This window comes from Crocodylus siamensis, chromosome 4, assembly GCF_052110815.1.
Source record: "Crocodylus siamensis isolate JL-2025a chromosome 4, ASM5211081v1, whole genome shotgun sequence".
NCBI classification, from domain to species: Eukaryota; Metazoa; Chordata; order Crocodylia; family Crocodylidae; genus Crocodylus; species Crocodylus siamensis.
In genome coordinates, this window is record NC_143398.1 from 88,009,172 (window position 1) to 88,020,866 (window position 11,695).

An 11,695-nucleotide genomic window follows, 5' to 3' on the forward strand; every position below is an offset into this window, starting at 1 on the left:
GTTATCTAATTGTATATGTGGCTAGTAAGGGTTGATGTGATTCTATTGTAACTTTTCATTTCATAGGCCACAATCCCATAAACACTTAAACTCTTGCCTCATTTTACTAAGTGAGTATCCTTACTGAATGCTATGCAACTAACTCACCTGAATAAAGCAACACACACACAAACAAACACAGACACAGGACTAGAGCCAGAATGTCAGACTAGTATGTAACAATGCCATTACTAAGTCCCTAATTGACTGAAAAGTCTTTCATGTTCTCTGCACCTCTAAAATTGTATCCTTGTTGGACAATAGTACAATTCATTACACAAAAATCACATATCTCTTATCTGTGTCTCAAACGAACACTGAAACTGAGATACTCTCATCTCTTTTCAAAACTGAGTGATAAATGCATAACAATTATTAACAATTTTAAGAATAGTAATTGAAATAAAAATGTAAAGAGGGTCTGTTTCTTTTGGCTGATGTGAAATCAGCCCCACTTACATCTGCCTTGCTTTCCATTCTTTTAGTACAGGGCTGTTCAACCAGTGGCCCAGGAGCTTGACCTGTGACAGGTTAAGTTGCAGCCCTTGGGCTCCTGTCCAGATGCCACTCCCCACATTGCTCCAGTTGCAAAAGCAGCTGGCATCTCCAGGCTCCTCCTCTCTTTGGCTTTTGCTGCCAGCCTCTGCCCCAGGAGGTAGCGTGACATGGCCTGGCTGCCTGGGGGGACTGTGGTTGAGCCTGGGGCTATGTGCATGGTGCAATAGGAGGATAGGGAGGAACATGTGCATGATGCTGGGAACGGTGGGGAAGGGAGGAGGGCAGAGGACATGGGCATGCCATGCAGCAGTAGGAAGGGGAGTGTGGGTACATGGTGAAGTGAGTGAGGCATTTCTGCATAGTACAGTGTAGGGGTTGATCGCCTGAGGGGCCTGTGCCTTGCCCTAGTGCAGGTGTGCAGCCTCTGCTGGTTCAGCCAGTGCGGTGTGTGGCTCCCAGCTATTTAGAAGTTGGACAGCTCTGTTCTAGTACATCATGTGTGAATGACAAGCATTGTTTATGTACCATTTTGAGCTCTTTAGGCATTCCAGTTTTCAGTTCTCTCTCCCTGATTCAACTATAAAGAGTGAATGTATTGAAAGCTAGCTTTCTTATATATGGGATCTGGCTGGGCAGCCAAAAACATTTAGAAGCTGGCCTAGAAATACCTTCACATAATTATCAGAACTCATGGTAGAGGTGATATCTTTTATTAGACCAACTAGATTTTTGCAAAAAAACTTTTTTTTCCATATAATTTTGCTGTTGCAGAAAGAAATTGAAGTTTCTTATGTTCTAACTTTTATTCTCTTCAAGACTGCCAACAAAGTCCACTTTGCAGAAGCCAATACTGCTACTGCTACTGCTACTACTACTACTATTAGTTTCTCAAGATAAATGAATCTGGCAAACATTTTAGCCAAGTGATTCAAGTTCTGAGCTGTTGATAAGCCAGATGGCTAAACAGATTGATTGTCATCTCACTGGCTAACAGCTGTCAGTGTCATAGCCAAAAAAATGAAAGGCCAAATCCAAAACTGTTTAATAGATAGGAAACACTTCCCTGTCCTGTCATGTTCACTTGGCTACACTGAATTGAGCCTAGAGCTGGATCACTAGTCTAGTCTTGCAAATGTATGTTGTAACCTAACTGACAAGAGTATTCCTGCTGGCTGCTATAGTAAGGAAGCAATTTCTTTTGAAAGCATGACTAAATCTATCCAATAGTGGGTTAATAAGAGAACGGCTGGAGTGGATAAACCTTACATAAGTCTGGATAGCCTTACATAATTCTATTTGCTTTGAGGTGATAGGTGATTTTTATTTGAACAGGCAAGCAGCATGCTATTACTTGTTTCTTTTTTTACCTTATCAATCATTGTAGTAAAGGGCAAGCAAGCAGACATGCTTGGAGTAGCACATTTTCATGGCAGCTTTGTAAGGCTGTCCCAAGGCTAGGGAGGGGGAAAAAGTGAATTTTAGCATGTAACCTTGCTGCAATTACAGTTACAGTAATTCCTCTTCTGTAATAACAGGATTATTATCTGTAACATCTTGCTCTTCAATAACAGTATGTTTCAAGTACATTTATCTAAAAACACATTACTTAACTGGACTGAAAGTAGCCGTAGATGTATAGCACCTCTATAAAACTGTTCATCAACCTAATTTATTGTAGTGGGATCATTGGTAATAGCACCACCCTTGACAGTAATAGATGAAACGCTGCAAGCATTGCTACTGTGTCTGCTGAAAACCCAAAGCAGCAGCTTACTATTTTGGTCAGCCCATTCATAATCTTTCTGCTTAGCTCTAAATAAAATAAATTGCATAGAATCAGGCTAAATTATTGTTTTTTAGTGCCCAGCTGCCCTAAGAGATCAGTCTGTGCAAATAATTATTTAAGGGGGGTTTTCTGCCTAGGAGGTAGAATTTTAGGGAGAGATGTTTGAGAATGGCACAATCGACTGTGCTTTTGCTGATTGCTATAAAAACTAAATCCCACATATACTTCAAATTAACTTGCTGTTCTATTCTAGGATTGGTAATGCCACTATTATTAATTTGAAACTCATTCCTGATTTGATTGTGAGCAAATCATTGAAACATCATTTGACAACAGAAGAAAGTCAGATTGTTTTTTTTCCCCATTTTTTTATTATACGCCAGGTCAGCAAAACTAATTTAGTTAGTAAAAGCAGAGACGTGAAATAAAATGTATCTAAAACTCTAAAATAAATTACAAAGCCACAAAAACATCAGTACTTTACTTAAGACAGTGGGTTGGAAAGTCACATGCTTCCTCAGAAATGTAGCCCATACTATGTACTGAACTGGGTCCTGTGTCCATCATATTGTCCCCTTGAGGCCCACCTTGCCAGGACTCCCCTGCCCTCTACAGTGATAAATTTTGTAAGTCCTTAGTGGAGCTTAATGTTTCTAGTCCGCCCTTTCTCCAAGTTGCTGCCCAGTCCCTCACACCAGCAGCCTCCTCATACTCACATCTAACCTTTTGGGTGTACCATGGCCTTTAACCTTGTATATTCTCATTTAACAGTTTTAAACTGACTAGAAACCAATGGCAAAACGAGTGGGGCAAACAGGGCAAGCGCCCAAGGCACCGACTTGAACTGGAGGGTGAAAAAAAAATAACGGCTGCTGGTAGCCATGTGATTGCAATTGGACAGCAACCAGAAGTCACTGCTACCTGCGTGCCTCAGACTCCCAGTTGTGTCCCTACACGGCTACTAGAAACCCTTTCAATTTTTCCTTCTTTGTCTATATGGTGCAACCATTTAGAACGTACCATTCTAAAGAGCTGAACTCTTCCTTTAAGAATGTTTGCAATGAGGCTTTTGCAGAAGGGCTGTGGATCCCACACTCTTACTGAGATTAATATTAAGCATCTAAGGCAGCAGGGGCCACATTTTGTGGCAGGAGTGCCAGGAGGCTTTCTTTCTACTTTTTCTGGATACCACTCCAATCCCCTTCCCCTCCTTGATCCACTTCTGTGCTATATCTGTCAATGTGTTTCCTCCTCTCTCCCTGATCTGCCATGTGCCACACACAGACACTGCCTATGCCACTTGTGGCAGGTGTGCCATCGGCTGGACTAAGGAACGCTCAGACTTGAGGGATGGCTTGAGCCTTAAGTATATTTAAAAAAATGAAAGCTGGCTTTCTGAAACTCTGTCCCTTGGAAAACTATTGTTCAGTTTGAGCTTTATCCCAGCCAGGACACTCAATTAATCATGTGCTTTTCAGAGATCTTTGAAAAGTTGTCCTTTAAGTAGTGTCTCTCAACCTCTGTGATAGCAGAGTGGGTGCTCTGCTACCATTATCTTCATTTTACAGGTGGGGAATCAACTCACAGAAACACACATGATTTTGCCCAATGCTACACAGAAAGTCCAAGGCAGCTCCTGGAATTAAATCCAAATCTCTTGCATCTCAGTCTAACACCTCAACTACAGTATTTCTCCAATCATTCAACTGAAGACAGTTTTTTGCAAAGGTGAATTAACAACACGAGGCAGTAGCTTATCTGTTTGCACTAAACTAGCACTACCGTGGCAACAGAAATGGAGAGAGAGAGACCTAAGCTCTTTTCATGTGTGTGTGTATATATATATATATATATACATGTATATATTTTTACAGTTGTACACATATATATATATAGGTATGTGAAAGCCTGGAATTTACCGAATTCAGCAAAAACTGCAAAATGCACCCCTCCCCCACACACACATGCACACAGAAATCATGCCATTTGTTACGCCAGGTTTCCCGCCCAGATTTCTCGGGTTCCTGTAGAGTTGGAAAGGGGTTGCTTTGTGTATCTCAAGCATGTCCATGCTTACTGTTAGGGGTGGAGTTTGGTTACCCTCAAGCCTAAACTTGCTGATCATCCATATTATAAATGCTTTTCCTCAGTCCTCACTGATGCTTCCACTCAACTCTGGAAGCTTTGCTGAACTTTAGTGCCTAAATTCAGGTCCACCATTCTCCACTAAATGTGGAAAATACCCATGTACCACATGCTTTGAGTGCAGGAAGTCCACCAATCCTACAATTCCTTGCTCTCATTTTTTGGCCCTTCCACTTCATCTTTCTGCTATCTACTTCCTGGAAGCAAGATTGTGTCATTTAAGCCCCAATTTGCTGGCCAACCCCTCATTTTGTAGAAGACTTGACCCTTCACTGTTTATGAAAGGGAAAGTCTTAAGAACAAAAATTTGCATGATGAATGCTGAATGTCCCTGGGGATATCTGTGTTCAGAAAAACTTTATTTTAAAACAGCAAAGTATATTAGAGAGATGGATGCATTTCTTCCCATGTCTTTATAAAGAAAAATGCTTCTAACCCATCTAGGTATTTATAGTGCACTCTCAAGTAGGGTTATTATTATGATTCCACATCTCAATAAATACTGTAGAGATTACAAGGGTGTTTTTCTGAGTATTCTGAAGCCAAAATAAGCAAAAAAAATTACCCTGGTCCTCTCACTCATGTTCTTCATTCTCATATGCAAGATCAAAGATGGCAACAGAAAGAAACTTGTCCCCATCCATTTCCATTTTCTTCTGGGTGTCCTAGGAGTCTTTATCCTCACTCTTCCTCATCCAGCTCAACAAGAGCACTGGCCCTACCCACTTCTTCCTCTTTGGGTCCTGTTTGCTCTCTACTTCTCCCGTCTTCTGACCCACATGCATGACATCTTCAAGCTAGAGAGGGGAAAGACCCCAATTTCAGACCTAGGAATGCTGCTTTGTACTGCTGGCCTCATGTTGGTACAGGTTATCATACCTATATGGTCATCACTGTATACAGAGATGGCATTGACTTTGCTAAAATGGAAGCAGTACAACATAATAAGGACTTTGTTAAGCTTTTGATCAATGTTCTTTTCCTAATGGCCTTTGCCTTCATAATCTCAGTGTTTACTTTCTGTGGTCCATACCGAGGCTGGAAAAGGCACAGGATATACATCTATATCACTGTCCTCTTTGCCATAGTCATCTGGGCTATGTGGATCAGACTCCTCATGAGTGGTAACTTGAACTGGGGCAATCATCAGTGCTGCTTTGGTAGCCAATGGGTGGGTCTTCCTGATAATGTATTTGCTTCCTGAGGTAAACCGTCTCACAATCCCATGCAACAGTGAGGACTACCCTACACAAAAGAATCTATATCAGCTCAAAATTATGAAGCAGAAGAATGGGATGGGAGAGAGCACACAAGGTATGAGTCATATGACACCACACTGAAGTAAGACATTACCTAGGCTTAGCGTTTGCAGAGGTTTGGAATAAATTTCACAGGTAGATGACTGTACAAAGCATCATGAGCAGAGTGAACAGAATAGGCTTAAAGCAAGATTGAGTGGCTCAGAAAGAAGAAGTGAAACAGACTTCTAGAGGGAAGGACAAGTCCAGAGTGTGATGCCCTACGTCTCATAGGAAAAGGAGTGATTCAGAATGGCAAGGGATAACATCCTGCTGTGCCCACGGAGAGTATGCAGCACAATGCTACCTAGCAACATGGGAATGAGATTCTACTGCTTCCAGTTCTGGAGGTTTACACAGACAACTTCCTGAACTGGCAATAGTACTGCCTCATTCATATGGTGCTGTGTCCAGGCTAATTAGATCTGCCTCTTAGCGCTGTGTGACATGGCTGTATGAATTAGCTGGATAGAGCAGCAGTGTAATTAGCCTACATACAATAATGCACTATACCAGTTAAAATAAGCAGAATTGAAAGCAGTGTGAGCTACCTCTGGTTCCAGAGATCTGTGGGATGTATGGGACTGTTTCCTGGATTTTCCTCCCTGAAAGTTTGCTTGTGGTCCTGCTCTGTGATTGGTGTGTTAACTGCAGCTTCCAAGAAAAATGGGAAGTCTGTTATCTATAGAACTATGATGAAAAGCCATTTCTGATGAGTAGGCTGACATGGAAGTTATCTCATAATCTCCCTAGAGGTTGAATGATCATATCTGTTATCATAGTAGGCTCTGCTGGTTCATTGTATCATAACGGGGGTACAGTATCTGTGTAATCAGCTCTATACAGGGAAGGAACTTTGTGTTTATGAATTAATCCACTAGCACACATCAGAAATTGATTTTCTATCCTAGAAAAAACTGTCAAGATTTCAAACATTTTGTTTCAGGTGGCATTTTGTGAAGGATTGTTCTATTTTTCATTTCAGTCCCAAAATCTTTCATTTCAAGTCAACAGACTTGTTTAACTAGGTTTTCATTTTTTCCAAGCAGAATGTCCTCAAAAGTGAGTCACCCTATTTATTTGAACCCAAGACCACCCTGGGTGTAAGATGACCCCCCACCCATAATTAGATTCTCTATATGGAAAATTGATAAATGTGTTATCATTTTCCATGTATAGAATCTAATTATTGGAGAGCTGTCTTTAAATCATCTCCACCCACAGCTGTAAGAGGACAGGCAGTGGGGGAGTGGGGAGGGGCAGGCAGGTGGGGAGGTCAAGTAGCTTTCCCCTTCCTTATGCCTGCTCCCTGTCACCTGCCTGCCCCCCTCGGCCCCCAGCCTCAGGCCACTCTCTGCCTCTGCTCCCCCTCCTGCTTCCCAGCCTCTCCACTCCCCTTATCCTTGCACCTCACTGGAAGGCTTCATCCCCATTTTAGCCTGAAGCATTGAGAATGGCCCCCATCCCAGTCCCCATAGCAAAGCTGCAGGCTGCACACTGCTGCTATGGGTTAAGTTGGGGCTATGCTCAGTACCCCAGGCTGCAGCATGGATGGAGCCTGCCAGCATGGAGCAATGGTAAAGGAGCAGGGAGAGAGGCAGGCAGGAAAGCAGAGGCTGCCTGGAGGGGCAGTTAGGAGAAGACACTACAGAGAGGAGTTGGCAGGGTGCAGAGGCGATAGAGGTGTGCGCAAGCAGCAGCTGAGGATATGGTCCCAACCCTGGTAGGGGCTTCAGCTAGAGCCAGAGGCGGAGCCACAACAGCCACCTGCCCCCACCACTGCTCTTGTATGTGAGTCTAAGACCAAGGGCTTCCCCCCCTATGTTAGATAGAGGAAAAATCCTCATCTTAGAATCGAGTGAATATGGTATAGATTTTTTCTAAAATAATAATCTTCTCAGTTTTGTTGAAATGTTGTCATCTAACAGAAAATGTCTAGTGTCCACATGCACATTCACTGAGGGGCAGGAACTACGCCAGACGAACTGGGAGACTGAAAACAATGCCAGGGCTATGGTTTTTCAGCTTTGTGCCATGTGGGGCAATAGGCAGTATCGCTGATTTAGTTGCAGACACACGACACATTAACATCAGTGCAACTTACATAATTTTTCTATACCTGTGTAATCAACTGGTATCCCAAGTGAACAAAGGACAAGCTTTCCAGATCTGTTACAGCACCTCCCCTTCAGAGAGAGGGGAAGCTGCTGATAGCCTATTTGCATTGAGAAAAGGGTTAACCTGGGATGAAACCGATGAGAGCTGCAGACCTATGGCCCCTATCCCTATGTAATTTATGTCAGTGGATACAGTTACTACTGACCTTCTGAAGAGTAACTTTACCCTGGAGTACAGTGACTTAAAGACTTACATCAGTGTATATTGTGAGAAAGTTTCATGTTTATATTGGTGTAGATTACATCAGTGTAAATATACCATGGGCAGGTAAAAAGTGGGTAAAATTGTTATGGAGTTCATTCCCTCCTGGATAAACAGATTGTGATTACACTTGGTCCCCTTGAAAGCCTGACATGGTATTTTCATGGCAAATGGAAATAACATTCCATACAATGCTTACTAACTCTGATGTCCCTTTTTTGCCCTTTATTTTAATCCCAGACAGTGATAGAACAGAGGAAGATATTTTGTTCCCGCCCTTTAATAGCCACTTTTGGCAGAAGGCAAATTTACCCTTTTCCTTCATTTCATGATGAAGTAGACAGGTGTGATGTGTTTACACTATTAAGAAGAATTCATTAGCAATCATTTGGAAAGAACTGTGATAGGAAGCTCACAGCTAAAATTGTAGTGGATTCTCAAGTACCCTATTATTCTATACAGCTCTGCTGGATACAGACTAATCAGTTTATTCATCCTGGCTTTACTGTATGTTTCCTTTCCTTTGATTCAGTTATATCCTTAAACCTGATTTGCTCAGCAAGCTGCTCATACACTTATCTAGTCCCCCTCCTCCTTCCCTACCCCCTGGGGTTTTAATGTTTTCAGTGTCTGAAAAATGTTTCAGATCAACAAGGATGTATTGCACTGAATTCTCTTACATCCGTCTCGGGAGAACATCTCTGAGAAGATTTAGGGGCTTTCACGAGGATGCAGGGTTCAAGGCATTACCTATCACACAGGGGTCTGAATGGACCAAAGTCTTCCACTGCTTGGAACCAAGACAGGGAAAGAGGAGTGGGAGTGATGGGGGCGGGGGGAGGGATTATAAAGAGGGAAATGATCTAAAACTGAGGCAAAATCTGTTCAGCATCCATGAAACCATAAAAAATGTGATGAGATTTATCCTACTTTCCAGGCAGTGGTGAAAAGTTTTTCCTGCTTCTCTCTTCCAGGGTTTGACTGCACTCTCATCTCCTTTTCAACATCTTGCATTCAAGCAGGGCCTCTACACTGCACAGCCAGCATTCCAGCATGTAGCCAAGTAGGAAGTTACGGCGCGCTGGGAAGCAGAGACTTGCAAGAGCATGTGTAGAGAAGTGCTTCAGCAATCCATCTGCAAGGAGTCACTACCATCAGAGGGAGATTGCTATGGCTGGCATATGTGGAGCTACCCTGCCTCTCCACATGCAGCATCCTGGCCTTCCTCACAAGCTACTTTGACTGGCTAGCTGGTACTGATTTAGTCCAGGGGTTTTGAAAGGGTAAAAGATGATTGGAGGACTTGGAATTCCCTTTCCTCACCAATCAGGCCCCAGAAACTCACCTTCCATGTCCCCTGATTGGCCCCTTGGATAACCTGGAGGGGGATAAAAGAGGCAGCACAGCTGACTCAGGAGACACCAGTGAGGGACCACAAGGAAGGAGTTTCAAAGAGCTGGGCTAGCGGGGTGGGAGCAGTTGCCCCAGAAGAACCTGAAGGAGTGGGACCTGCAGGCAGCAGTTGGACCTCAGCAGCGCAGCGTGCGGCTGGCAGAAGAGACTCCCCGCTGGGCTCCAGGATTGCCAATGAGAGTCTGTGGCCAGCAGGAGAGGCTCCCCAGCTCCAGCAAGAATCTGAGCAGCAACCTGAGAGGTTCCCTGATCAGTGTCACATAGAGAGGGAGGATCACCTCCTTGCAAATAAAAAGATTTTTTTGCAACGATCTACTTGGTCTAATAAAAGATATCGCCTCTACCACAAGAGTTCTGACTGAAGGTGGTTTAAACCACATTGGATTTTCTTTGACTGCTTCAGAGAGACAGGACAATCCAGTCTGATTATATTCCACGGCCTGAGTTCAGGCCAGAGAGCTGAGTTCTTACATGCTTTATGTTTGTGCATAGGCTGAAATAGTTGCAGGCCCAAGATCTTGAACCATTTACTCTGCACAATACATTTGGAATGCAATAGTTATCCTGAGGGGAATGAAGGAGAAGGAACTAATTAATCAGTACTTTGATTATTATACCAGGGTAGATAACCCATTTGCAGATCAAAACTAGCACATCTAACTCTGTTAGTTTCCACTGGAGTTACTGAATAAGAAATTAATAAACCACTGACTAGGCCACACAGTAAGTCTGCTTCCCTGTGAGTAAGTGTGTATTTGCAAAAGCCAGTGTGTTTTGGTTCCATGTTCACCTGAGGGCATAAGAGAACAGAAGGATGACTTTTCATATAGTGTGAGGATTTTATCCATCCATTATTGACATCAGTGAAAGACAGAGGATGATTCAGGGCCTAGCACACTGGCCTAGAAGCCAAGAAACATGGGTCTAATTCTCTGTAGTGTCACAAACTGCCTTCAAAAGTCACAAAAAATTCATGAGATTCTAAGTGTTTAAGAGGACAGTAGAGGACTAAGAATATGGGCCTAACTCATGGGGAATCATGAGGATTATGAAGTGCTCGAACACTGTAGTACAAGAGGCCATATCAGCACAGAAGACAGATTAAACTAGTGAGAGCTAAAGTTCATAAGGCCAGAATTAACTGTCCGACAACTTCAGTTGAATTCAACTCCCTTATGCATATGTAGTATGTTGCCTTTAGATACACAATCATACTCAATACCATCCTCCTACCAACTACATCAGTCAGTAAGTCAGCCAGTCAGTGGGTGTGCAATTGTTGAGCCATGCAATAGCATCCTCAGTGGCCATGTGCACATGGAACTGCACATGGCCAACTACATAAAAAATCGTCAAAGGTCTACCCAAGCTTATCTGACCCATTGGATTAATGTGAATGAGGCACAGCAGTTTCTGTAACCAATAGCATACAGAGAAAGTGATGTGGCTAACATGATGGCTGGCTAATTTTTCATTCCTTAGCCTGAATCACCAGCTACCTGTTTCCAGTTGGGCCACCTGGTGGGTAGCCTTCATCATGCATTTGAAGTAAGGCTTGAACTTAAACCTCTGGATCTATAGTGAGATGCCCAAAGTGGCCAAATGTATGCTCAGCAGCAACTGTGCCATCAAGTTAGGCTAAGATGATGCATCTCTAAGCATCTTTCACAAATCTTAACAAAAAGGGTAATACTTTTATTTCTATGGAAGTTATTAAGAATGTCAAGTATTATTAAATATTTAGAAATGTTTTAAAAGTTGAATACAGAGACACATATAATGCAATACATGAAACCAAGGGGAGTTTTGCCACTGCAAACTTCTTTGGCAAAAACCTGACTTTTATCCCACTTCCTAAACCTAAAAAAACTTCATTCTGTTCCTACTAACTTAAATGTTAGAATCACATAGAGAGCTGAAGGCAATATTTAATTTTACTTTTTCAGGCACATTCTAAGTGTGTATTCTGAATGAGAAATTAGGAGAGAAATCATGGATTGTTGCAACTCTTTTAGATCTTTAAAGGAACACCCACCTGCTTTCAACATCTGTTCTCTTCTTCAATACAGCAGTCACTTTCAGTATCAAGGACTAGCACCAAAAACAGTGATAACATATTCAACCTTACAGATAGTTA

General features: G+C 42.6%; 1 pseudogene; it reads left to right on the plus strand.

The window, feature by feature from the left end:
* Nucleotides 1-868: 868 nt before the first annotated feature.
* LOC149865975 (retinoic acid-induced protein 3-like) lies at nt 869-5,910 on the plus strand (annotated as a pseudogene).
* The last annotated feature ends 5,785 nt before the right edge of the window (nt 5,911-11,695 follow it).